At 39.2% G+C, this 24,994-nt stretch overlaps 1 protein-coding gene across 2 annotated transcripts in view; it reads left to right on the top strand.

Moving 5' to 3' along the window:
* LOC102400924 (nuclear RNA export factor 3) overlaps window positions 1-24,994 on the top strand; it is a 108,243-nt gene that overhangs the window by 8,385 nt on the left and 74,864 nt on the right. Inside the window, exons 2-8 of one of the 2 annotated variants that reach the window (XM_044937558.1) lie at window positions 1,266-1,417; window positions 4,468-4,539; window positions 7,217-9,221; window positions 9,853-9,892; window positions 13,233-13,393; window positions 16,330-16,388; window positions 17,385-17,523. The gene's annotated coding sequence lies outside the window, so the exon portion shown is untranslated. Of the gene's footprint in view, window positions 1-1,265; window positions 1,418-4,467; window positions 4,540-4,990; window positions 7,156-7,216; window positions 9,222-9,852; window positions 9,893-13,232; window positions 13,394-16,329; window positions 16,389-17,384; window positions 17,524-24,994 lie in introns of those variants that run through there. The other variant, XM_044937559.1, reaches the window with a different exon arrangement.

Genomic DNA, 24,994 nt, shown 5'->3' with positions numbered 1-24,994 from the left:
CTGGTGGGCTGCCGTCTATGGGGTCGCAGAGAGTTGGACACGACTGAAGCGACTTAGCAGCAGCAGCAGCAGGAAGTTGTAAACCCAAGATACAGCTCAAAATGTTGGGTCCAGAACCAGTGCTCTCAGCATCTCATAAAACAAACAATAAATCCATTAAAGCAGTGATTGAAACAGCCACCTATTTTCTTAAATATAATTTAAAAATAATGTTTTTTAAGATATTTTAGTAGTAGCGAATTCCAATCCTATTGTTTCTTCTAAAGAGAGACATGTTTTCCCTCACACCGAATAAAACTGGGTATGAGGTGAAGTGAAGTGAAGGTGAAAGTGGCTCAGTCGTGTCTGACTCCTTGCAACCCCATGGGCTATACAGTCCATGGAATTCTCCAGGCAAGAATACTGGAGTGGATAGCCTTTCCCTTCTTCAGGGGATTTTTCCCAACCCAGGGATCAAACCCAGGTCTTCGACATTGCAGGTGGATTCTTTATTAGCTGAGCCACAAGGGAAATCCAAGAACATTGGATTGGGTAGCTTATCCCTTCTCTAGAGGATCTTCCTGACCCAGGAATGGAACCTGGGTCTCCTGCATTGCAGGCGGATTCTTTACCAACTGAGCTATCAGGGAAGCCCAAGGATGGGTATAGTGGAGATAATCAGGCTATTGATGTTGGGGAAAAAAGCAAAAGGAAAAAAATGAAGTCCTTAATGTTGAGGACTTGAGAGGTAATCATGGTAAGTCCAACTTGTGAGGAAGATGACATTAGGGGGAAGAGAAACTATGCAGAAGTATAAACTAGGACCTAGAGTAAAGCTATTGAGTAGAAAAATTGAGACACCTGTCAGCAATTGAAGAACGGCATTAGTTGTATGAATGCATATTTCATGGGAAAGAAATGTGCCAAGTAGATTTTGTCAATGTTTGTGATTCATACACATTTTCAAAAGTGAATAAGTATGAGGTAAAGAATATCCCCTAACTTGTTTTTAAAAATAATGACATTGAAACATGTAAAATATCATGTATGAAATGAGTTGCCAGTCCAGGTTCGATGCACAATACTGGATGCTTGGGGCTGGTGCACTGGGACGACCCAGAGGGATGGAATGGGGAGGGAGGAGGGAGGAGGGTTCAGGATGGGGAACACATGTATACCTGTGGCGGATTCATTTTGATATTTGGCAAAACTAATACAGTTATGTAAAGTTTAAAAAATAAAATAAAATTAAAAAAAATAATGACAGATTTCTTTTTCTCTTTTAGCAAACTTGGCTGTCTATTGAAGAAACTTAAAAAGGGTCACCTTTGTGACCAGAGCCAGCATTGCACTTTGAACACCACTGAGCAGGAAACCTGAGACAGAGAAATAGGGTTAATCTTAATGGTGGAACATATTTTGACCTGCTGAGATTGAGGTAAGTTTGAGACATTCAGGAGAGTTCCATTAAAGTTCAGACAAAAATCTACAGGGCCAAAGAGTAGTTTGGGCTAGACATATGGAATTGTAGTGACAAATGCAGAAATGAATAGGATCTGCCAAAGAGAACATAGAGACTGAAAAGAGAGAGGACTTGTAATATTCAGGGAAGTGATGTAGCTCAGGCTCTAAGAGTCCAAGTGTGAGAACTTCTCACTTCTACTTGGGTCTAAATCTCCACTCAGCCCCTCAGTATTCCAGTAAAATACAACTATGAGATAGTTATGTAAGATTCACATTGAATATAAGAACAAAGAATGGGTGAACCTAAGAGACTGCTAAAAGGTATATTTTGCAAATTGTATCTATAAGAATGCTGATACTGATTTTTAAATATCAAACAAGATTGAATTCAAAGCAATTGACAATTATATAGATTAAAAAGAGACATTTAATAAAGAGAAAGATCAATCCACTAGATGGTATTCTAATTATTTATATGTGCCTAAAGACATAAAGGAAAAAAATCAGAATAACAGAACAAGTATAAAATGCATAATTATAGTGAGAAGGAATAATACAAAGCATTTTTTTGGTAAATAATAGTAATTTCAAAAAATATCAGTAAGGACCTCAAAGATTTTACAAAATTCTTAACATATTTGACCTTATCATATATATAGAACACAGTGAATAACAACTATTGAATAACTGGGGAACTGAGGTTTGATACATTTCCAGAGCTTGCACAGGTGGGGAATAATTCAGTCAAATTGCAGTCTTTCCGAATACTGGCTTTCCCAAGTGGTGCTAGTGGTAAAGAATTTGTCTGCCAATGCAGGAGATGCCAGAGACACAGGTTCAATCCCCGGGTTGGGAAGATCCTCTGGAGGAGGAAATGGCAACCCACTCCAGTATTGTTGTCTGGAAAATTCCATGGACAGATGAGCCTGAAGGGCTACAATCCATGGGGCCACAAAGAGTCGGACACAACTGAGAACACACAGACAAAAGTGAGCATTCACACACCAGGAGCATTCAGTAGAGTCCTCAGAAGGAAAATATTTGAGTAGTAGTAATAAATTAACACTAGAGTAAAACCTGCTGTAAACATGCCTGATAAAGTTTAAAGAAAATCCTCAAGAGTTAAGATGATCTGCCTCCCAGAACAAAATCCTGCATTCTTTAAAGGAAGAAAACATAATCCCAATATTTAACCACATAAAATTCACAATGTTCATCATTTAATAAAAAGTTACTAGTAATACAAAAGCTGTAGGAAATTATGACCAATAATTAAGAGAGAGAAATACTCGATATAAACAAAACAGAAATTATAGCAGCATCCAAGGTGAGGTTAACATCCACAGATTTAAAACAGCTATTATAAATATGCCCAAGGATTAAAGGAAAATATTATTATAATGAGGAGTTAAATGGCAGATATAAAGGTTCCCAAGTGAAGCTTTGAATGAAAATAGTATTTGTTGAGATTAATGGTAGACATGACACTCACTGAAAGCTCATTGAGTTGACAGCCCTAGGAACAGAAACTATCAGGAGCTTCTTCACTGATCTGTGGGACAGTACCAAGATGTCTAATGTATCTATAATTAGGGAACAATAAAAAATTTTTGAAAAAAATAATGGCAGAATGTTTTCCAAATTTAAGGAAAACTGAAAACTCAAAGATTCAAGAATCTCAATGAAGCCAAGCCGGAAAAACAAATAATGCCACGCCAAAGCAAATCTGAAAACTAGTAATAAAAAGAAAATCTTAAAAACAGCTGGAGATATAATATCACATATGAAACGAGTCACCAGTCCAGGTTCGATGCACGATACTGGATGCTTGGGGCTGGTGCACTGGGATGCCCCAGAGGGATGGTACGGGGAGGGAGGAGGGAGGAGGGTTCAGGATGGGGAACACGTGTATATCTGTGGCAGATTCATGTTGATATATGGCAAAACCAATACAATATTGTAAAGTTAAAAAATAAAAAAAAAAGAAACACAAATGTAAAAATCACCATGCATGGTTTACTTATCAGAAATGGTGTAAGCCAGAATATGACTGAGTCATGTTTGAAGTACTAAAAAAATAAAAACTGTCAAACTAGAATTTGCTGTTCTCTGTAAATATCCTTGAAAATAATAAAAAAATACTTTCAGTCAGTTCAGTTGCTCAGTCGTGTCAGACTCTTTGTGACCCCATGGACTGCAGCACGCCAGGCTTCTTTGTCCATCACCAACTCCTGAAGCTTGCTCAAACTCATGTCCATCGAGTCAGTGATGCCATCCGACCATCTCTTCTTCTGTCATCCCCTTCTCGTCCTGCCTTCAATCTTGCCCTGCAGCAGTGTCTTTTCAAATGAGTCAGTTCTTCCCATCAGGTAGCCAAAGTGTTAGGGCTTCAGCTTCAGCATCAGTCCTTCCAAAGAGTATTCAGGACTGATTTCCTTTTAAGATTGACCAATTTGATCTCCTTGCAGTCCAAGGGACTCTCAAGATTCTTCTCCAACACCACAGTTCAAAAACATCAATTATTCAACACTCAGCCTTCTTTATGGTCCAACTCTCACATCCAGACATGACTACTGGAAAAACCATAGCTTTGACTAGACAGACCTTTGTTGGCAAAGTAATGTCTCTGCTTTTTAATATGCTATCTACGTTGGTCATAACTTTTCTTCCAAGGAGCAAGCATCTTTTAATTTCATGGCTGCAGTCACCATCTGCAGTCCTTTGGAGCCCCCCAAAATAAAGTCTGTCACTGTTTCCATTGTTTCTCCATCTATTTGCCATGAAGTGATGGGACCGGATGCCATGGTCTTAGCTTTTTGAATGTTGAGTTTTAAGCCAACTTTTTCACTCTCCTTTTTCACTTTCATCAAGAGACTCTTTAGTTCCTCTTAGCTTTCTGCCATAAGAATAGTGTCATCTGCTTATCTGAGGTTATAAATATTTCTTTGAATACTAACAAAGCCTGAGAGAGTTTGTTGCCGGTTGACTAGCAATATAAGAATTATTTTTTAAAATGTACTTCAGACTGACGGGAATAATGCCAGATGGAACACTGAATCTGGGCAAAGGACAAAGAACACCAAATATGGTAAATAGGTAAGTAAATATACTTTTTCTCAGTTTTAAATATTTTTTTAAAAAAACTAAAATAAGATAGCATATTAAAAAGCAGAGACATTACTTTGTCCACAAAGGTCCATCTAGTCAAGGCTATGGTTTTTCCAGTGGTCATGTATGGATGTGAGGGTTGGACTATAAAGAAAGCTGAGCACTGAAGAATTGATGCTCTTGAACTGTGGTGTTGGAGAAGACTCTTGAGAGTCCCTTGGACTGCAAGGAGATCCAACCAGTCCATCCTAAAGAAGATCAGTCCTGGGTGTTCATGGGAAGGACTGATGTTGAAGCTGAAATTCCAATACTTTGGCCACCTAATGCGAAGAGCTGACTCATTTGAAAAGACCCTGATGCTGAGAAAGATTGAGGGCAGGAGAAGGGGACAACAGAGGATGAGATGGTTGGATAACATCACCAGCTCAATGGACATAGGTTTGGGTAGACTCCGGGAGTTGGTGATGAACAGGGAGGCCTGGCGTGCTGCAGTTCATGGGGTTGCAAAGAGTCGGACACTACTGAGCTACTGAACTTACTGAAAATAAGATAAATACATTATGGAATTCATATGATATGTACAGTAAAATACATTACAAAAATACCACAATAAGGGAGAATAAAATAAAATATGATTATTGTAAGATTCTTACATTTATATGTGAAGTGCTAAAATCAGTGTTTAAAAGTAGATAGAAGTTAAAAATACAGTGTGCAAATTCCACTGAAACTAGTAAAAATAAAACAATGTGTACCAATAAGCCAACAGAAGAGATAACATAAATTACTAAAAATGGTCAAGTAATTCAAATGAAGGCAGGAAAAGATCAATTCAAAAAGAGATACAAATAGAAAACAGCAAAACATCAAATTTGAACCAAATTGTTTTGAAAATTACATTAAACATAACTATTATGAACATTCCAATTACAATGTTAGTTTGTCTGGATGAAAAAGCAGGACCCAAACATATGCTCTATAAAAAATAGACTTTATTTTTAAAAATTATTTACTTATTTGGCTGCATCAGGTCTTAGTTGCTGCTCTCAAGTTTAGTTGCTGCACAGCATATGGGATCTTAGTTCCCTGCCCAGAGATTAAACCCACATCCTCCACATTGCAGGGTGGATTCTTAACCACTGGACCACCTGGGAAGTCCCAGAAATAGACTTTAAATATAAAGATACATATAGGCTAAATTCAATGGGTAGAAATGTGTATTAAGAAAAATGCTAAGGCTTGTCATTATATTAACATTAGACAAAGTATACTTCAGAACAAGGAATATTACTTCAGAAAAACAAAGGTGTTTTTATAATGCTAGATTAATTCATCAAGTGAAAGTGAAAGTAACTCAGTTGTGTCCAACTCTTTGTGATCCCATGGACTATACAGTCCATTGAATTCTCCAGGCCAGAATACTGGAGTGGGTAGCCTTTCCCTTCTCCAGGGGATCTTCCCAACCCAGGGATCAAACCCAGGTCTCCCACATTGCAGGCAGATTCTTTACCAGCTGAGCCACAAGGTCACAGAAATCCTAAATATGCTGCACCCAATAATATGCTTCAAAATGCTTAATGCAAATCCTACCACTGAAAAGATACATAGACAAATCTGAAATTATAGTTGTAGATGTCAATGCTTCTCGCTCAGTAATTAATAGAGCAAGTAGACAAAAAAATTAAGGGTATAAAAACCTGAACAGTAACACACAAAAATCTTCACACAAATATTTATAGCAGTTTATAATTGCCAAAATGTGGAAGCAACCAAGATGTCCTTCAATAGATAAATGGATAAACAAACTAGGGTTCATCCATAAATGGAATATTATTCAACAATAAAAATACATGAACTATCAAGTCACAAAAAGATATAGAGGAAACTTAAATGTGTATTTCTGAGTGACAGAAGCCAAACTGATAAGGCTCCATACTGTATGATTCCAAGTATATAACATTCTGGAAAAGGCAAAATTATAGAGACAGTAAAAAGATTGAAATAGTTCAATGATTTTATGTACATACTAATTGAAATTTGTAGAACAATCCAAATAACAACAGCAGAATAAGTATTTTTGAGTAAACATGGAATATTCAAAAGCATTCAAACAAATACTTGAATGCCTTTGTGCTGCAGACAAACTCCTTCAGGCTCCACTTCCTTTTTGGTAAAACAGGTATAAAAGGTATAAAAACTTGTATAAAACCTACCTCGTAGACTTGTGCTGAGGATTAGATGAAGCAAGAGAGACATAAGAGACACAAGTTCGATCTCTGGGTCGGGAAGATCCCCTGGAGAAGGAAATGGCAACCCACTCCAGTATTCCTGCCCAGAGAATCCCATGGATAGAGGAGCCTGGCAGGCTCCTCCATGGGGATGCAAAGAGTTGGACATGACTGAAGTGATTTAGCACACATGTACAGTAAAACTCACTTACAAAACCTGTACAAGATGAGAAATTTCAGGCGATAATTACAAAAAAAATGCTGAGGCATAGACAAGGAAATTTGCTGATTTTTATGTTTTTTGTTATTTTTTCATATGGCGTGGAAATCCGTGGTCCTTTGAGACAAGCGAGAGCCAGCTATTCAATACCAAAAGGTGATGGTAATGGGCTATACGACCTTCTCTTTATGCCTATTCTTTGTTCTTTTCTTCTGAGAGTTGAAGATACCAATGAAGTTTGAGAATTTTTCGTCGTAGAGAGGCTGCACCTCCTGGAGTTAAGTTGCCCAAAGTTGTTTCCAGATTTGAAAGGCCATGAGGGACACTAATGTAATGAGGAGTAGAAGAGAGAGGATCAGCTGCAACATGAAACAGTGATAGGAAATCATGTCTGACCAATTGCCCATTGTAATGGACAGGTTTCACTCAGAGAAGATCCTCTCTTCACTTTTCCAACAGTGAGAAGTTCATAATTTTTAGGTGTCAGAGAGGAGCCATCCCACAGTTATAAATTCTCTGGGTTGTTGTTGCCTTTTTCATCCAGTCTAAGTTCACAGATATTTGGGCAAGAGGCTTAAAGGGAGTATGACCAGAGGAGTTCAATGGCTGTTGACCTGGCAATGGGGGGCTTCATTATTACCTGTCTCTTTTTCCCCCTCTGAAACTTTATTACCCTAGCACTCAGAGCTGCTCATCAGTCTTGGTTTCCACTTCAGCCTTGGGTGGAAGAACTACTGCCAGTTTCCCTAGAAACTTTATTCACTGACTAAGTTATTTGGTGTTTCCCATGTCGTACTGAAAAAATGACTTGTGATTCTTTTCTGCCAGTATTATCAGACGGGAAAAGAAATGTTGAAGCATTCATCAAAAGTGTCCAGCCACTGCTTTGTCACATGTAGTCGTCTCCTTCTGGTCTCCACCATAAATCCTTACTCTTGTTTTGGGTGTATTATGCTAGACATGGAATTATTTGTCTTCCAGGGCCTTCAAGGGAAGAACTCATCCAGGGGTCCTCTTTCCACCCTCCTTTCCAATTAGTCTCTGAGAGAGGAGGTCATTTCTCAGAAACCCTTTGTCTGGCCCTCATCAGAGGCAGCTCCCTTCAATTTGCAAGAAGACCTAAATTAATTCCGTTAAGAGAATCTACCACATGAAAAAACTTACTCTGTGACTAAGTCTCTGTATGTCTAAAACTGTTGGAACTGAATAGAAGCTATGAGTTCTAACTCTTGCCTAGAAACAGCCTTCTCCCAAAGGAGGATCCTGCCACCACCCTGCTCTCCTGGAGTGGTGGCTCCACCGGTATCAGAAAGATGCTTGTCAGGAGACATCAAGTGCCCTGGGAATGTGAGGACAGTGCAGTTGCTATCTGACTTGGGGCCTTGATCTCATTCCCTTCCAGCCTCAATGGGCCTGTGAAGATAGCACAGAAGCTTCTGTGAAGACAGAAGCTGACTTATATGTTCAAAGGGAAAAGGAAGAGGGACTCACACTTCTTGAGGACGGATCTTCTGAGAGTCAGGAATCTGGTGGAGCTTTACCCTCCTAGAAGTGGAGGGGGCAGGAGAATGTGAACTACAGTTGTGATTGGTATTTGAAGGGCAGCATGATCTGGAGAGCAGGAAAAGAAGGAAAAATGAACAGGAGAGAAGGAAAATATTCACATATTTCTGTTTTGACTGTGACTCAATGTCATTTTGGGCTTCCCAGGTGGTGCAGTGGTAAAAAATCTGCCTACCAATGCAGAAGACGCAAGAGACATGGGTTCGATCCCTGGATCTGGAAGATCCCTTAGAGGAGGGAATAGCTATCCACTCCAGTATTCTTGTCTGGAGAATCCCATGGACAGAGGAGACTGTCAAGCTACAGTCAATAGGGTCACAAAGAGTCAGACATGACTGAACTTAGCACACATGCATGCAATGCTGTTTTATGTGGTGGAATAAGTGCCCTAATGGGGCTGAGGAAGAAAAGAAGGTGTCTATACCATTTCCATTCAACTGAGTCATGTACCCCATGAATGGAGACTGGAGTCACCATCTACCCTATTCCCCATGTTTTCCTTTCCCCTTAGCTTACCCTCTTGTTTTACATGGGAAACTAGTATTTTCTTTGAGGTCCTGAAAAGTAAGATCAAAGTCTAATACTATGTCTGCCAGACAGGACACAAGACACTGGAAAAAGAGAGACAGGAGACTTCCCTGGAGTAACTGTTCATGTCTGTAAGTCACCTCACCCCTCTTAGTCTCACTTGGAAATATATATTTGTGTTATGTATGGTCTTCCCTTGTGGCTCAGCTGGTAAAGACTCCGCCTACAATGTGGGAGACCTGGGTTTGATCCTTGGGTTGGGAAGATCCCCTGGAGAAAGGAAGGACTACCCACTCCAGTATTCTGGCCTGGACAATTCACAGTCCATGGGGTCACAACGAGTCGGACATGACTGATCGACTTTCACTTTCACTTTCGCTTTCATTGCTATGGGGTAGAGTGATGGTACTGCAAACATAAACAGGTAGAACTGAGAGCTTGATGGATGAGCCAACAACCAGGGCATATGCTTCGGTATCTGTGTTTCCTGTTGTACCATTCTGGTTGTCAGGCATCTCCCATCTTTCTGTCCTTCTCTCAGCGCACCCCAGATTTACTAACCCTAACTTCTGTCTACATTCCTCTCATGTCACAAAGGGCTGGGCTGGCGCAAAGGATTTCAAGAATGGGAGCAAAGAGGGATCTCCTGGAAAACCTGCTATTTTCTGCTCTCTTCCCCTGGAGAAGTTAAAAAGGAAGAAAATCATCATCCTGTTTATTCTTGTTTCATGTGCTATTATGTTCCCTTACTTCTCCCTGCAGATAACTTCCGGGAAATACTTCTCTGCTGAACCTTTGAAAGGTAAGGTGCTACATAGGATCAAAGGCTATTTGTGTATTTTGTACGAGACCACACAGTACCAGCCAAGAGCTCTCCCTGGGCCCCAGTGACAGACCTCACCTCATAACTCTAGGATGACATTGGGTAAATATTGCCCAAAGAAGAGGTGGTCTCTCCTGTCAAAGAGGATCACATCAGCCTCTTCTCCCAGCCAGCTAGGTCTGGGCCAGAGACTAAAGTCATTTCCATCCAGCAAAACACTTTGAGTTTCTAGAAGGAAGATATTTTTCAATGTAAGTCCAAGGAATTAAGACTCATGCTGTAGGCTCTACATCTACATTCAGTCTCTATATATGATTTCAGTTCAGTTAAAAATTCACTGAGTTCCAGACGCTGGGTGAGATTATAGAGACATTTGTTGTTTCATGATAGGGTACTTTCATAGTTAGTATCAGTGGGCTTTATTTAATACCATATAGACCTGGGAAGGGCCATCCCTCTGTCTCCTACTATGTGAGCTAGACAACTTTTTTAACCTCCCTGTGCCTTAACTTCTGATTCATAAATGGTGATAAAACCTTAAAAGGATGTTTTGAAGATCAAATATGTTAGTATCATCAAAGTACTTAATATGGTGTCTGGCATAGAAATGTAGGCTACACTGGACCTTCACTCTTTTGTTCTTCCATCTTAATGTTGAGTTCTTGCTCTGGCTTTACCTGGTGGTAGTATAACCCATTTCAACATGTCCTACCATTTCAAATACATTCCTTTCAGAAAGAGGAAAAAAGCTAATAATTGTTGGGTTGAAAATGCAGATTTTGATAAAGCTTATGAGAATGATCCTGCTTTAGTTTGTAGAACTGGTATAAGGATAGAAAGACTTGATGATTCAATTTTATAAGCCATTTGCATTTTTAACAAATATTTTGGGGGTATCTGTTACATCCCAGGCTCGGTAAGCCTACAGATCATGTCTTCATCTCAGAACTTCCTTCTAGGCTCCAGATCCATGTATCCAACTACCTGTCAGAAATTTTATACCTAGAGCAATAGTTCTCAAATGGTGTTGATTTCATTCCCTGGCTCCAGGAGACATGTGGAAATATCTGAAAACACTTTCAGTAGTCACAACTTGGAGTGCTACTGAAATTTTGTGGGTAGAGGCTAAACATCCCACAATGCATAGAACAGCCTTCACAACAAAGAGCTCTCTGAACCAAAGTGTCAACAGTATTGAGGCAAAGCTCTCTAGAGAAAGGTAAATGTTATTACCTACCCTGTGTGCACAGATACAGGGTAGAACCCAACTTTGGAATCTAACAACCCTGGATTAGAATAACTATGCTGCCTATTCCCTGGCATGCCCTTGAAAAATGTAGAAACCACTACAATATTGTAAAGTAATTAGCCTCCAATTAAAATAAATAAATTTTTTAAAAAAGAGGAATGAGTTATAACAGGGAATACTGATACCTACAGTCCATGGGGTCGCAGAGTCAGACATGACTGAGCGACTTCACTTTCACTTTCAACTTACTGAACAGTTGTAAGAAGTTGTAAAAACAGTATGTGGAGTTCCTAACACAGTGTCTGGCCAGTAATAGGCCATTGATTTGTTAGTTTCCTTCCCATCCACTTCCTAACTTCTGCTTCCAAGATTACTTTAACCTAAACGATGTAGCCCTACACAACATAACTATGTCCTGAAGGGCTTCTGGAACTATAACAACAAGAAGGAAAATAAGCTCATACAGACCCAACTTGTGTATAAGAGTTGGTTCCACTTTTGTGTTGTATGTATAACGGAAGTGGGCTATGGAGAAAAATTGTCACCCCATTTCTAGGAAATCAGTGTGTCATTACTGAGCTCTTATGGGGCCATCTTGGAAAGTTAACACAGGAATGCCCTCTAACTGGGTATGTGGGTTCATCTTGTGGCTCAATAAACATAAACACCCAGAGAAGCACAAAGCCCAGGCATTTTAGAGCAAGGCCATAGGAATAATTGGGAGCCAGCCAGACACAGAAAGGGGAGAACTGTGGGCCAGTTGTAAGAACACCTTACAACTGGGCAGAACAGAATGTGAGCTCCATAAGGGCAACTCACCACCAAGAGTTTTGAAGGAAGCCGACCTGAGCTGTGCAATTAGTTCTCCTTCTAATCTCACTAATTAGGTAAGTTGTTCCTGTAATAGAGAAGAAATGAGTGTACAGAAAGGCTAGAAGTGCTTTGGTCATGGATGACCCATCATATGGAAGAAATTAATGAGAATGGAGGTTCAGAATTCCCCAGGACAAACCAATGTGTGGCCCGATAGACTAAGTTTCTGCCTTGTGCATCATGCTAAGTCACTTGTGTCATGTCTGACTCTTTGCAACCCTGTAGATTGTAGCCCGCCAGGCTATTCAGTTCTTGGGATTCTCCAGGGATTGAATCATTGTCTCTTACATCTCCTGCATTGGCAGACGTTCTTTACCACTAGGGTCACCTGGGAAGCCCAAGTTTCTGCCTACTAAATAACTAATATTCTAGGCCTGCTTTCTTGAAATAATTCCTAAATTGCCTAATGACATTTATTTTGTGTGTTCCTTGATAATTCAGTCACATGATTACAGTCAGTCTCTTAGTTTTCTGCCACAGATGGCTAACTGCTTAGCTGTGGTTTTACACATTCACCCTGCAAGGGCTAGTTCACCTCCAAGAATCCTCCGTGGATTTCATTATATTGATGGTACTTTCACCCTGTCTCATTTTAAAGAATGCAAAATTCCTGATGACAGGCATTTGCTTTATGAGAATAGCTTGGGCAGAGTTCCACCACCACCCAGCTCCCAGTCTATATTGCCTTTATTTCTCTGGTGACAACATAAAGAGCAAAAGTGCTCTGCTTTCAGGCTTCCCTTGTGGCTCAGCTTGTAAAGAATCTGCCCACAATGTGGGAGACCTGGGTTTGATCCCTGGGTTGGGAAGATCCCCTGGAGAAGGGAAAGGCTACCCACTCCAGTATTCTGGCCTGGAGAATTCAATGGACTGTATAGTCCATGGGGTCGTGTCCATGGGTCACGACTGAGCAACTTTCACTTTCACAAGCCAATGGCCCTGTAGTTATTGTGGGATCATGAACGTCTGTATGGATTCTGGCAATTTTTATTGCTTTTCCTCTTTGTTGTTAAGAGATAGATGATAAAAGGAGAATAAAAAGGCCATGGTGTGAAGCTCATTGTAACATCTGGTTGTTATTATCACTACTCAGTTGTTTCAATGTCATTGTCACTAACCCAGTGCCTAGTATGGTGCAGGGCACGCAGTTACGCCTGTAAACCGTGGTGATTGCTGGATGTGTCTCTCCCTGTGCAGCCCTCATGCCAGTGGCCTTTCTCATCAGATGTCTGAAGGAGACAGATTCTGAGGATCAGTGTCCTGTTGACTGATGGAGCTTCTACTCCAGGTTCAAGGGCAACGGTCCTCAGGAGACCCCAGCACCTCACATCTTCAGTTGGATATGACACCTGACTCAAGTGAGTTCATAGATCTGATAAAAGCACGTTGTGGGATATCCCTGTAAGGTTCACAAACTAGCCTAAAAGTAAAGAAGCTACTTTGATCTCATCATGGAAGATAAAGGTTAGCAGGTGGCATTTTATTTTTTCATCAGCTAATGCTTTATAGTAGCCCTTGAGGTCTATTAAAGATGTCTTCTTTTGTCTGAAAGCAATTATTTACCCAACCTGAGGGAGGAACTTGATCTTTAGCATGCATTTGGAATAAATATACCTAAATTGTTCTCACTGGGTAAATATTATTCAGTGATCACCATGTTTCTCTCAGGTGGTTGTTGAAATATGCATTTGGTTAGAAACTCTTCCTAGTGATTTGAGATTGTAATATAGTTTATTCCCTGGAAGCTGCATTCTTTATCTATTCTATAATGAAAAGTCTTAAGATGCCAGAAAATTTGCAAATGTTAGTTAAAAATATCTTTTACTGGCAGGCTACAATTCATGGGATCACAAGAGTTGGACACAACTTAGTGCTATCCTCAGCTTTCAGCTCAGCTTTAAAAATTTATATATTTAAATAATTACTTTAGAGTGTCTTATTGATCTGCTAAAATAACCATGTAATCTTAAATGTAGATATGTTTACCTTCCCAGTACATAATAGTTTCAGCTCTTTATTACCTGGCCTCCCTCCTCCTCCCCCTTGCAGTGTACCCAGGCAACCACTGATCTTCTCTCACTATAGATTACTTTTCATATCCTGGAATTTTATTCAAATGGAATCATAAAGGATTTTCTTTTTTTTTTTTTTTTTTTTGGTCAATTGGTTTTGGTTGATCTGGCTTCTTTCATTCAGCCTTTTTGTTTTAGATGTATCCATTTTGCTGCATGTGTCAATAGTTCATTCTTTTTTATTGATGAGTAGTGTCCTAGTATGAGCTTCCTCTATGACTCAGTGGTAAAGAATCTGCCTGTAATGCCAGGAGCCGTGGGTTCAATCCCTGGGTCAGGAAGATCCTCTGGAGAAGGGAATGGCAACCCACTCCAGTATTCTTACCTGGAGAATCCCATGGACAGAGGAGCCTGGCAGGTTGCAAAGAGTCAGACATGACTGAAGTGACAGCATGCGCACACGCACACATCCCAGTATACAGATATACTGTGATTTCTTTGAAATTTGCTGTTGTGTTCTAAATTAAATCTTCAGTGAATTTTGCATGGACATACGTTTACTTTCTCTCAGGTAAATACTTAAAGAGTGCAGTGTCTGAATAATATGGTAGATTTAAGATTTACATTGTTAAGAAACTGCCAAACTGGTTATACCATTTTTCATTCCCTCAAACACTTTGTGAGAGTTCCATTCTCCTCAACCTTGCCAGTGCTTGGGATGGTCAGTCTTTCTAATTTTAGCCATTCTCATGTGAATATAGTGGTATCAGATTGTAGTTTTAATTTATAATTCTCTAATGATATTTAGCATATTTTCATGTGCTTATTTGCTGTTTCTGTATCTTCTTTGGTGAAATTTTTATTCAAAAATGTTCCCTATTTATTTATTGTAGTATCTTTTTTGCTTCTTAAATGACTTTTGTTAGATTTTCTGTATTCTGGATACAGATGCTTTGTCAGATATATAATTTGCACATATTTTCTCCCAGTCAATGCCTTGACTTTTCATTCTCTGAATAGTATTTTAGGAAGGGCAGTTTTTAACTTGAAGTCCAGTTTTATGTATTAGTTTGCTTATGGATTATAGTTTCAGTGTTTGTGAAATCTTCACCTAACACAAGGTCACAAGGATTGTCTCCTATGTTTCCTCTAGAAGGTTGAAAACTTTAGGTTATATTTGGGTCTCTGATGCATTTTGAGTGGACATTTGTGTATTATGTGATATGTGAATCACTCTTTATATTTGTATGTATGATATCCACTTGTCCCAGCACCTCTTGTTGATAAGACTATCATTTCTCCACTGAACTGCCTTTGCTTTCAAAAATCAGTTCTCCATATATGTTTGCATCTATTGTTTGCATCTATTTCTGGATACTTTATTATTTTCCTTCAATCTGTTTGTCTACATTGATTCTAATACCACACTTCCTTGATTACTGTAGGTTTATAGTGAGCACCCCACTCCAGTACTCTTGCCTGGAAAATCCCATGGACGGAGGAGCCTGGTAGGCTGCAGTCCATGGGGTCGCTAAGAGTCGGACACGACTGAAACGACTTAGCAGCAGCATAGTGAGTCTTCAGAAATCTTGGAGTCTTCATCCTTCAACCTTATTCTTCTTTTCTCAAAGTTGTTTTTCATAGTCCATGATCTTTGTGTTTCCATATTAACTTCAGAATTGGCCCATAAATTTCTTTTTAAAAATATTTTCTAGGATTTTTATTGGTATTACACTGAATATATAGACCAATTTGGGAGAAGTACCATCTTAACAATACTACATCTTTTGACCCATAAAGACAGTTGTCTCTCTATTTATTTAAGTTCTCTTTAATTTTTCTGAGCAATGTTTTATAGTGTTCAGTGAACAGATCTTGCACATTTTTGGACAAGTTATTCATAAGTATTTCAGACTTTTTGATGCTATTCTAAAGAACACTATTTTGTAAATAAATTTCCAGTTATTGTATTTTCACTGTACTGTCAGCAGCCAAATGTTTAATAATAGCCATGCAGGAACTTTTTGGTTGAAAGAACAGGCTACTCTAGGATGTAAAAACTATTTGATGTGTAACATGCTTTTGACTGTGTTTCTTTATCAGCTTTTAGATGTTATTGGCAATGTGCCGAAACTAGGGAGGAAGATGTCAGAGATAATTCTACAGGACATCTCCAGAAAAATCAGCGACTGAAATAAAATAATTATGGCAGCCTTCAATTTCATGCATGTGGTTAGAATTGAACCAATTTAATTGTGGGTTTTTTCTTTTTTGTGCCCCAGCAAGTCTTCCTCAGTGAATTACTGGGTTCTCCAGTGGTGAAACAGACAGGAGAAAGCACGTATGTATATGAACATGTATGTTTGTATATATATGTATATTGGAGAAGCTGCCAGGAATCTTTATTGGAAGGAAAACTTGAGGTTAATGCTGTGGTCATGTCAGTCCTTTTAACTTCCTGTCACATAATTGGAACCAAATTGGTTGCTGTTTGTTTGCTGGCTTCACTTGCCAAGCATGGTTACCATGGTGACTTAGTGACTGCTGTGGGATTTGATGCAGATTGAACATCATTTTATAATTCTAACCTGAATTATTTATTACTATTATAGTTGTCAAGTGTTGCTTTTCTGATTAGCTCATTCCTTTCAGATTTGTTCACTGAAATTTGACTGGTGGTAGAGCTTTCTCTTTTCTCTATTTTTTTATTTATGTAAGTATGACTCATAGATTATCCTATTTTGCTCAGAGGTCTACCATTTGGTGCTGTAATTATTTATTTTGATGCTCAATTTGTCCCAGAATTGGCCAGCAGAGGCCCCTTTAAGTTGGCTTCTGTGTCCATTTGATGCCTCCTTAGAATTCTTTGAACATGTACTTTGCTCTCTGAGCCTGAGTATCTCCAAATCTGTAGAAAGAAAATTATGATTCTCCACCTCAGAGCATCCTTTTGTAGAACTGAAAAGTCCGATAATTACAACCTTCAGCATGTGGCATCTATTAGGCCCTCACCAAATTGTATTTCTCCACTCCAACATTACCTCCTTCATTCTGTTTAGTGTGATGCCTTTGACATTTCCATAATAGCATGACTACTGGAGAGAATACTTGGACATGTAACATAAACAGGGATAAGGGTACATGTCCATGATGTGAAAGCCTCAGTGTCACTGCTGTGTGTGGAGGAAAAGCATCACTGCACAGCTTCCAGGGAAATGAGAGGGGTCAGCAGGCAAACACATCCTGAGCCCCTTCCCCTGAATTTCATGTGCTTTCCCCTCTTCTCACTTCCCTCTCTATTCCTTGTGCTGTCTTATCTCCTTATTCTTCCTTAAAGTAGGACATCACAGAAGGATGTGGACACTGAGCCCCAGAAACAAGATCCAGTAGAAAGAACCAGTTGTGATGTTGAGTCTGCTAGACAGGTTCTTGGAGCAAGAGTGAAGAGATTGGGTCCCATCATTGGGACACTTTAGGTAAGTCACCACTCTTCCCTCCATTCTCTTCTATACAACAGGATAACAGTACCCAATGCTTCCGACCACCCAGGGGTTTAGGTATGAACCCATGTGGGAAAGCAATATGTGATTGTAGGTGGGAGGGAAGGACCAGTGTACTACATTAACAGATACACCCCAGATATATTAGAATTTTGCATGGTAGGCATTAAATTATCTTTTTTAAGCCATACAGCATGTGGGATCTTAGTTCCTCAACTGGATATTGAACCCACATCCCCTGCATTGGAAGCACCGAGGCTTTACTGCTGGACTGCCATGGAAGTCCCATGTTGGGCATTAAATTAATGCTACACAGATGTTAGCTGTTTGGATCAGGAATTATCCAAACGGGATCCTCAAAGCACTTCATTAAACTCACTTGGGGGTACTTTTTAAAATTCCAGATTCCTGTACCCCACTCTAGGTCTGCTGAATTAAACCCAGGGAGATAGAATGGGAGGTGCCTACATTTTGAAGAATATTTCCAGTGTTTCTGGTATTCATCCAGTTTTAAACAGCTCTGCTGCAGATTTGCAACAAACACTTCTTAAAATTCTGCATCATTTAATGTCTTTTGCCTTTGCCGACTTGTCCTGTACCTCAGTCTTAAATATCTGCCCCTGCTCCTGTATGTTAAATAGGTAACAGTTCCTTCATGCAAGTAATATTTATGCAGAGATTTATATGTGAAGCAATGAAATAGGGGACACAGCAAAAAGAACAAGACAGGCAAGGTCCCTAGAGTTTTATTCTAGTTTGGGGAAACTGGCAGTAATCAGGTAAACCAGTAAGTGGGATAATTCCATATGGGGATGAGTGCTTTGAGGAAAATAAACACATAAATAGAGTAAAAAATGAGTGGCATGGGGATTATAATGGAGGGGTTGTCAGTGAATCTCTTTCTCAGGAAGTGACATTTGAGCTGAGTCCTGAATGACAAGAGGAAACCAGGCCTGGGCAGGCCTTTGGGTCACTCACCCTGTCGAGTATGTGGCACTGCTAGTTCCAGGAGCAGAAGACAAGGCCCAGTGAGTGGAGCCTGGCAGACAAGTGCAGATGGGAGGAGATGAGGTCAAGGGCAGACAGCAGCCACATGGTGTGGGACATGTAAGGAGTCTGGAGTTCATCCTGAGGGTGAGGGGCTAGAGGGAGGGAGTGACAAGCTGTGATTCATGCACTCACAAGGTGACTCTGGCTGCTGTGTGGGGAATGAACTGGACAGATATAGAAGAGATGAAGGGAATAACCACTAGGAGAATCTTGCAGGGTCCATGGCAGAGATGAGGGTGGATTGGCCCTGAGCTGCAGTGGTATGCAGAGGACAGGTGGCCTGGACAGGGTGTGCCGGAGGTAGGGTAGGAGGGACCTGCAGTGGCTGTGTGTTGGGGTGGTGGGGTATATGAGGATAACGCAGGATCCTGAATGAGGCCTCGGATTTATGTTCAGTCATGTACAGAAATTGTGATGGTGTTTCCTGAGGTCAGTTATTCCAAGTACTTGAAAACATTCTTATGATAATTAGGTATCCAACATTGGTGACAATGAAAATTAATGAGATACAAAATCTCTTTTGATGAATAGAATTCAGTTGTAAGACTATTAAACTTTATTAAATATACATGTAAATGATGAAACTATAAAAAGATCTGTATTGTGAGTATTTTTTAAAGCAGCTTGCATTTTTTGAGCTGTTATTGTGTGCCTAGCATTGTTTTAAGGATTTTTATATATTAATTCAGTTCTCAAAGCAGAAACGTTTGATGTAGCGATGATTGTTTTACCCATCTTATAGAATGAGGAAAACAACTGAAGTGCTGAGTGGTTCTTTCAATCTACTAAGATCACAGAAAGTCAGGTATCCCAATATCTCTGCAGTAGTATTTTTGTTGTTGTTGTTCTTGTTGTTTGGTTGCTAAGTCATGTCCGACTCTTTTGCAACCCCACAGACTGTAGCCCGCCAGGCTCCTCTGTCCGTGGGATTTTGCAGGCAAGAATACTGGAGTGGGTTGCCATTTCCTTCTCCAGGGGATCTTCCTGATTCTGGGATTGAACCTGCATCTCCTGCACTAGCAGGCAGATTCTTTACTGCTGAGCCATCTGGGAAGCCCAGTAGAATTTTTTAAATATTGGTATTAGGGACCATTTATGCTTGTAAAGACCAAAACACAAAGCAATATTCTTTAGAAACATTTTGTCTTCTACAGTAAGTACTGCACAATCCCAGTTTTTATACATGAGGCAATTGAGTGACTATAAGGTGAAGTAAAAGTATTGAAACTCACACAGTTTGTAAGTGGCAGAATAGCAGTTTGGACCTAGCCTGTCTCCAAAGCCCATACTTCTAGCTAATACTCTTAGGGAGAAGAAAAATATTTGTTGAACCATGTCAGCCCACAATGGATGATGTTAGGTTAGAGCCATCCATATTTCTTTGGGTAGAAACTATGCTTCATTAGGCATTTTGCTATGTACCAGATGGTATTTATTTAATGAAAAGGTAATGATTATACGAAAAAAAACATGACAAAGATAAACAAAGCCAGACCTTAGTTAAAGTGGTAAGGACATATTTTAATCAGTAATATATTATTATGACAGGGAAAAGAGTCCAGTGTGAGCTGACTCCAACTTCAATTTGTACAGAGGTGACTAGTCTTTTCAAAGGGAATATGAGGGAAAAAGGGAGAGGGGTGATTAGGGGCCAGTATAGCCATGGAACTAAAAATTTACAAAAAAGCAGGAAGGGAGGTGTTCATGTGAAACCCATCTGGGTTTCTAAGGCATACTTATTCAAGTTAGATTTCTACCCTCCCACAAAGGCTGGGAGACAAGGTCCTCTCCTCAGGCATTGGCTGGAACAAACAGTAAATTGTTCTGAAAGACTTGAGTGTTCTTAGGCAATCACTTTAAGGGAATTTAAGGTCATCTTAGGAATGCAGCCGTTAGTTAGAAACTATGTCAGTTTTTTGTTTGCAACTATTGTCCAGGTTCAGGCCTGGTTCAGAGGAGAGCTCAGAGGAATCTGACTAGAGTTTGGTCAAGGAGAGAATATTTTACAGGAACCATCATTATTTATTTATATTTTTATTGAAATATAGTTGATTTACAGTGTTGTGTTAGTTTCTGAGGTACAGCAAAGTGATTATATATATATATATATATATATATATATATATACACACACACACACACATGTATATTCTTTTTCATATTCCATTTCATAAACCAATAAATTATGGTTTATTATAAGATATTGACTATGGTTCCCTGTTCTATATAGTAGGATCTTATTGTTTATCTGTTTTATATGCAGTAGTTTGTATCTGCTAATCAAACACTCTTATCTTTCTCACCACCCCCATCCCCTTTGGTAACTATAAGTTTGTTTTCCATGTTTGTGAGTCTGTTTCTGTTTTGTAAATAAGTTCATTTGTATCATATTTTAGATTCCACATATAAGTGATGTCATATGGCATTTGTCTTTCTGTTTGACTTACTTCACTTAGTTTGGTAATCTCTAGGTTCATCAATGTTGCTGCAAATGGCATTATTTCATTCTTTTTTAAGACTGAGTAGTATTCCATTGTAATATGTACCACATCCTCTTTATCTATACATTTGTCTATGGACATTTAGGTTGCTTCCATGACTTGGCTATTGTAAATAGTGCTACAATGAACATTGGGGTCGGACAAGGCAATGGCACCCCACTCCAGTATTCTTGCCTGGAAAATCCCATGGATGGAGGAGCCTGGTAGGCTGCAGTCCATGGGGTCGCTAAGAGTCGGACATGACTGAGCGACTTCACTTTCACTTTTCACTTTCATGCATTGGAGAAGGAAATGGCAACCCACTCCAGTGTTCTTGCCTGGAGAATCCCAGGGACGGGGGAGCCTGTTGGGCTGCCATCTATGGGGTCACACAGAGTCGGACACGACTGAAGCGACTTAGCAACAGCAGCAGCAGAACATTGGGGTGCATGTATCTTTTTGACTTATGGTTTTCTCTGGATATATGCCCAGGAGTGGGATAGCAAGATCATATAGTAGCTTTTTTTTTTAGTTTCTTAAGGAACCTCCAAATTGGCTGTACCAATTTACATTTCCACCAACAGTGTAGGAGGATTCCCTTTTCTCCATACCCTTTGCAGCATTTATTGTTTGTAGACTTTTTGATGATGGCCATTCTGACCAGAATGAGATGATACCTCACTGTAGTTTTGATTTACATTTCTCTAATAATTAACAATGTTGAACATCTTTTCATGTGCTTTTTGACCCTCTCTATGTCTTTAGAGAAATGCCTATTTATGTCTTCTGTCAAGGGAAATAATTATAACAGCAAGTGAAAAGGGAATAATCACTGTAGTTCCTATGCATTAGATAGCTTGAATGTTAAAATAATTACTTGGACATCCAAGATAAATTATTTCACCTTTTATGAACTCAAGGTGCTTTTTAGATGGGAATCACATTGCTCTGTGCTCTGGGTTTTACTGGTTAGGAGGCAGGGATGGTCTGATAGGTGAGGCCGGAGGAAAAATTCCTGGAAATCTACAGCATATACTCTTGAGTATGGCTCTTTTTAATCAACATAATGTACATGTGTGTGATTTACATTATTGTTGTCTACAGTTCTAGATCATTCATTCTCATTACTGTATAGTATTATATCATGTGGATATTTTACAATACATGTATCTAGGGGATTTACATATTTTTAATTATTATGAATAATAGTACTATGAATGTTCATTTGCACATCTTTTTTATGAACATTTATTAATATTTTCACTTCTGAACATATATCAGAGAGTGGCATTTATAAGTCATAGAATATGAATATTTTGAGTTCAGTAGAACTCAAGCAGTTTTTCAAAGTTGTTCAGATCTATACCCCTAGTTAAGTGTGAGAGAATTCTACTTTGTGCAAATCCTTGTTGACACATGGTATTTTTCATCTTTTTCAGTTTTGTTGTCCTGGAGGGCACTTAGTGGTATCTTGTTGTGGTTTTAATTTTAATTTCTGTTTTAATTTCTCTTTAACTGTCTCTCTGAAGTATTAAGTCTTTTAATCTAAAGAAGGTCTATCCCCATTTTTTCGACCTTCTAATTTATGTGCTGAATAAACTGGATCTTTTGTCCTATAGAGTGTGGATTTTGGATTTTGCTAATTATATATTTATGCTATTGCTTATTTTGTTCCTCTGACCTCTGTAGTCTTTAAGTTGATAATTAGGCTTAAAGGCTTGTTAAGAGTAGGCTTTTTGGCAAAAGTTCCTTGTGCTATTGTTTATTCCTATAGTATTCCACCATGAGATTCATTGTGTCTGGTCATCTCTCCTCTTGTGACATTAAAATTGATCACTGAATTGGAGTACTGTCAGCCTGATTGGAGAAGGAAATGGCAACCCACTCCAGTATTCTTGTCTGGAGAATCCCATAGACAGAGGAGCCTGGCAGGCTACAGTCCATGGGGTCGCAAGAGTCGGACATGACTTAGTGCACTGTCTCTCTCTCAGCCTGATTGATCCATTATAAAATTTCCCATGTGCTTTTCACCTCATGTTTTATGCAGTCTCTGAAGATCATTGCCTAATTCTGCATTTCAGTAAAGGTTGAAAAATTGTTGTTTAGTCACTAAGTCCTGTCCGAATCTTTGCAACCCCATGAACTAACTGCAGCACACCAGGCTTTTCTGTCCTCCACTATCTCCTGGAGTTTGGTCAGACTCATGTCCATTGAGTCAATGACCCTATCTAACCTATTGATGTTCTAATTCTAATTTCCTCTGCATTCATTACCTAGACTTCTATCAAATAAATGTAACCTCAGCAACTTTTAGGTGATGCTGAGCTATGGTATGCACAAAAAGGGATGAATGAATGCTTAAGTCTTTTGCAGCATTTCTACTATTTAAAAGAATAGTTTGTTTCCCTAGGATTCTCCAAAACTGAGCACTGAGTTAGTTTAGTTTTGTTCTTTGTTAGCATGCCATCATGAACTCATATATGCTTATATTTGACATGTTTTAATACATTGAAGCCATTAATCTTTCTGCTCCTGAGAACATTCAGTGTTTGGCCAGTGAGAGTTCCTTTGTCTTGGCTTCTGAGTCTTTTTGACATGCTTTCTGATATGATAGTTTGGTCCAAATTGATATATGATACGTTCCTTACCCTAGACATGGTTTCAGACATTTCAGAAAAGTCTGGCTCCTTTGAGTGGGAAATGATATTAGAGGATTAAGTCATGGTGGTAGAGGTACACATTGAGACTAGGTTGGCACTGTTTCTTGATCTTTTCAATGCATGGAACCAGTGAAAAAGTATTATATTTTTAAAATGTATTGTTTTCAATAGAGTTTATTTCTTAGAGTGGTTTCAAGTACATAGCAAAAACTGACTGAGAAGTACAGAGAATTCTCATATACCCAGTGCCCCTACACATTTGTAGCCTCATTATCAACATCACTCACATTTGTTATATTGATGAACCTATATTTAACACATCATTATCACACAAAGCCCATAGTTTACATCAGGGTTCATTCTTGTATATTTTATGGATTTGGAGAAATGTGTAATGACATGTCTTCACTATTGTAGTATCATGCAGAGTAGTAGGCCTTAAAATTACTCTGAAAAGTGAAAGTGTTAGTCACTCAGTAGTTTCCAACTCTTTGCAAACCCATGGACTGTAGCCTGCCAGACTCCTCTGTCCATGGAATTCTCCAGGCAAGAATACTGGAGTGGGTAGTCATTCCTTTCTCCAGGGGATCTTTCCAACCCAGGGATAGAACCTGGAACTCCTGTATTGCAGTCAGATTCTTTACCACCTGAGCCACCAGGTAAGCGCCCCTCCACCAAATGCTCCACCAGTTATTCCCTCTGCCCATTCTAGCCCCTGGCAACCAGTGATCTTTTTATTGTCTCCATAGATTTACTGTTTCTAAAATGTCATATAGTTAGAATTACACAGTATGTGACCTTTTCATATTGGCTTCTTTTACTTAGTGGTATGCATTTAAGTTTCCTCCATGTCTTTATGGCTTGATAGCTCATTACTTTTTAGTTATAAATAATATTCCATTGTCTGGATGTGCCACAGTTTATTTATCCATTCACCTAGTAAAGGTCATCTTAGTTGCTTCCAGGTTTTGGCCATTATGAATAAAGCTGCAGTATGTGCAGGTTTTTGTGTGAAAGTAAGTTTTCAACTCCCATGAGTACATACCAAGGAGCAAGATTGCTGGATCATATGGTAAGAGGAGGTTTCGTTTTTTAAGAAACCACCAAACTGTCTTCTAAAGTGGTTATACCATCTTTTCATTCCCACCAGCAATGAATGAGTCCCTGTTCCTTCACATCCTTGTGAGTATTTGTTATTGTCAGAGTTCTGGTGTTTGGTCATTCTAATAGATGTGTAGTGGTATCTCACTGTTTTAA

Source organism: Bubalus bubalis, chromosome X (genome assembly GCF_019923935.1).
Source record: "Bubalus bubalis isolate 160015118507 breed Murrah chromosome X, NDDB_SH_1, whole genome shotgun sequence".
NCBI lineage: Eukaryota > Metazoa > Chordata > Mammalia > Artiodactyla > Bovidae > Bubalus > Bubalus bubalis.
The sequence above is the reverse complement of the archived record's forward strand: the minus strand, read 5'-3'. Positions and strand labels throughout refer to the sequence as shown.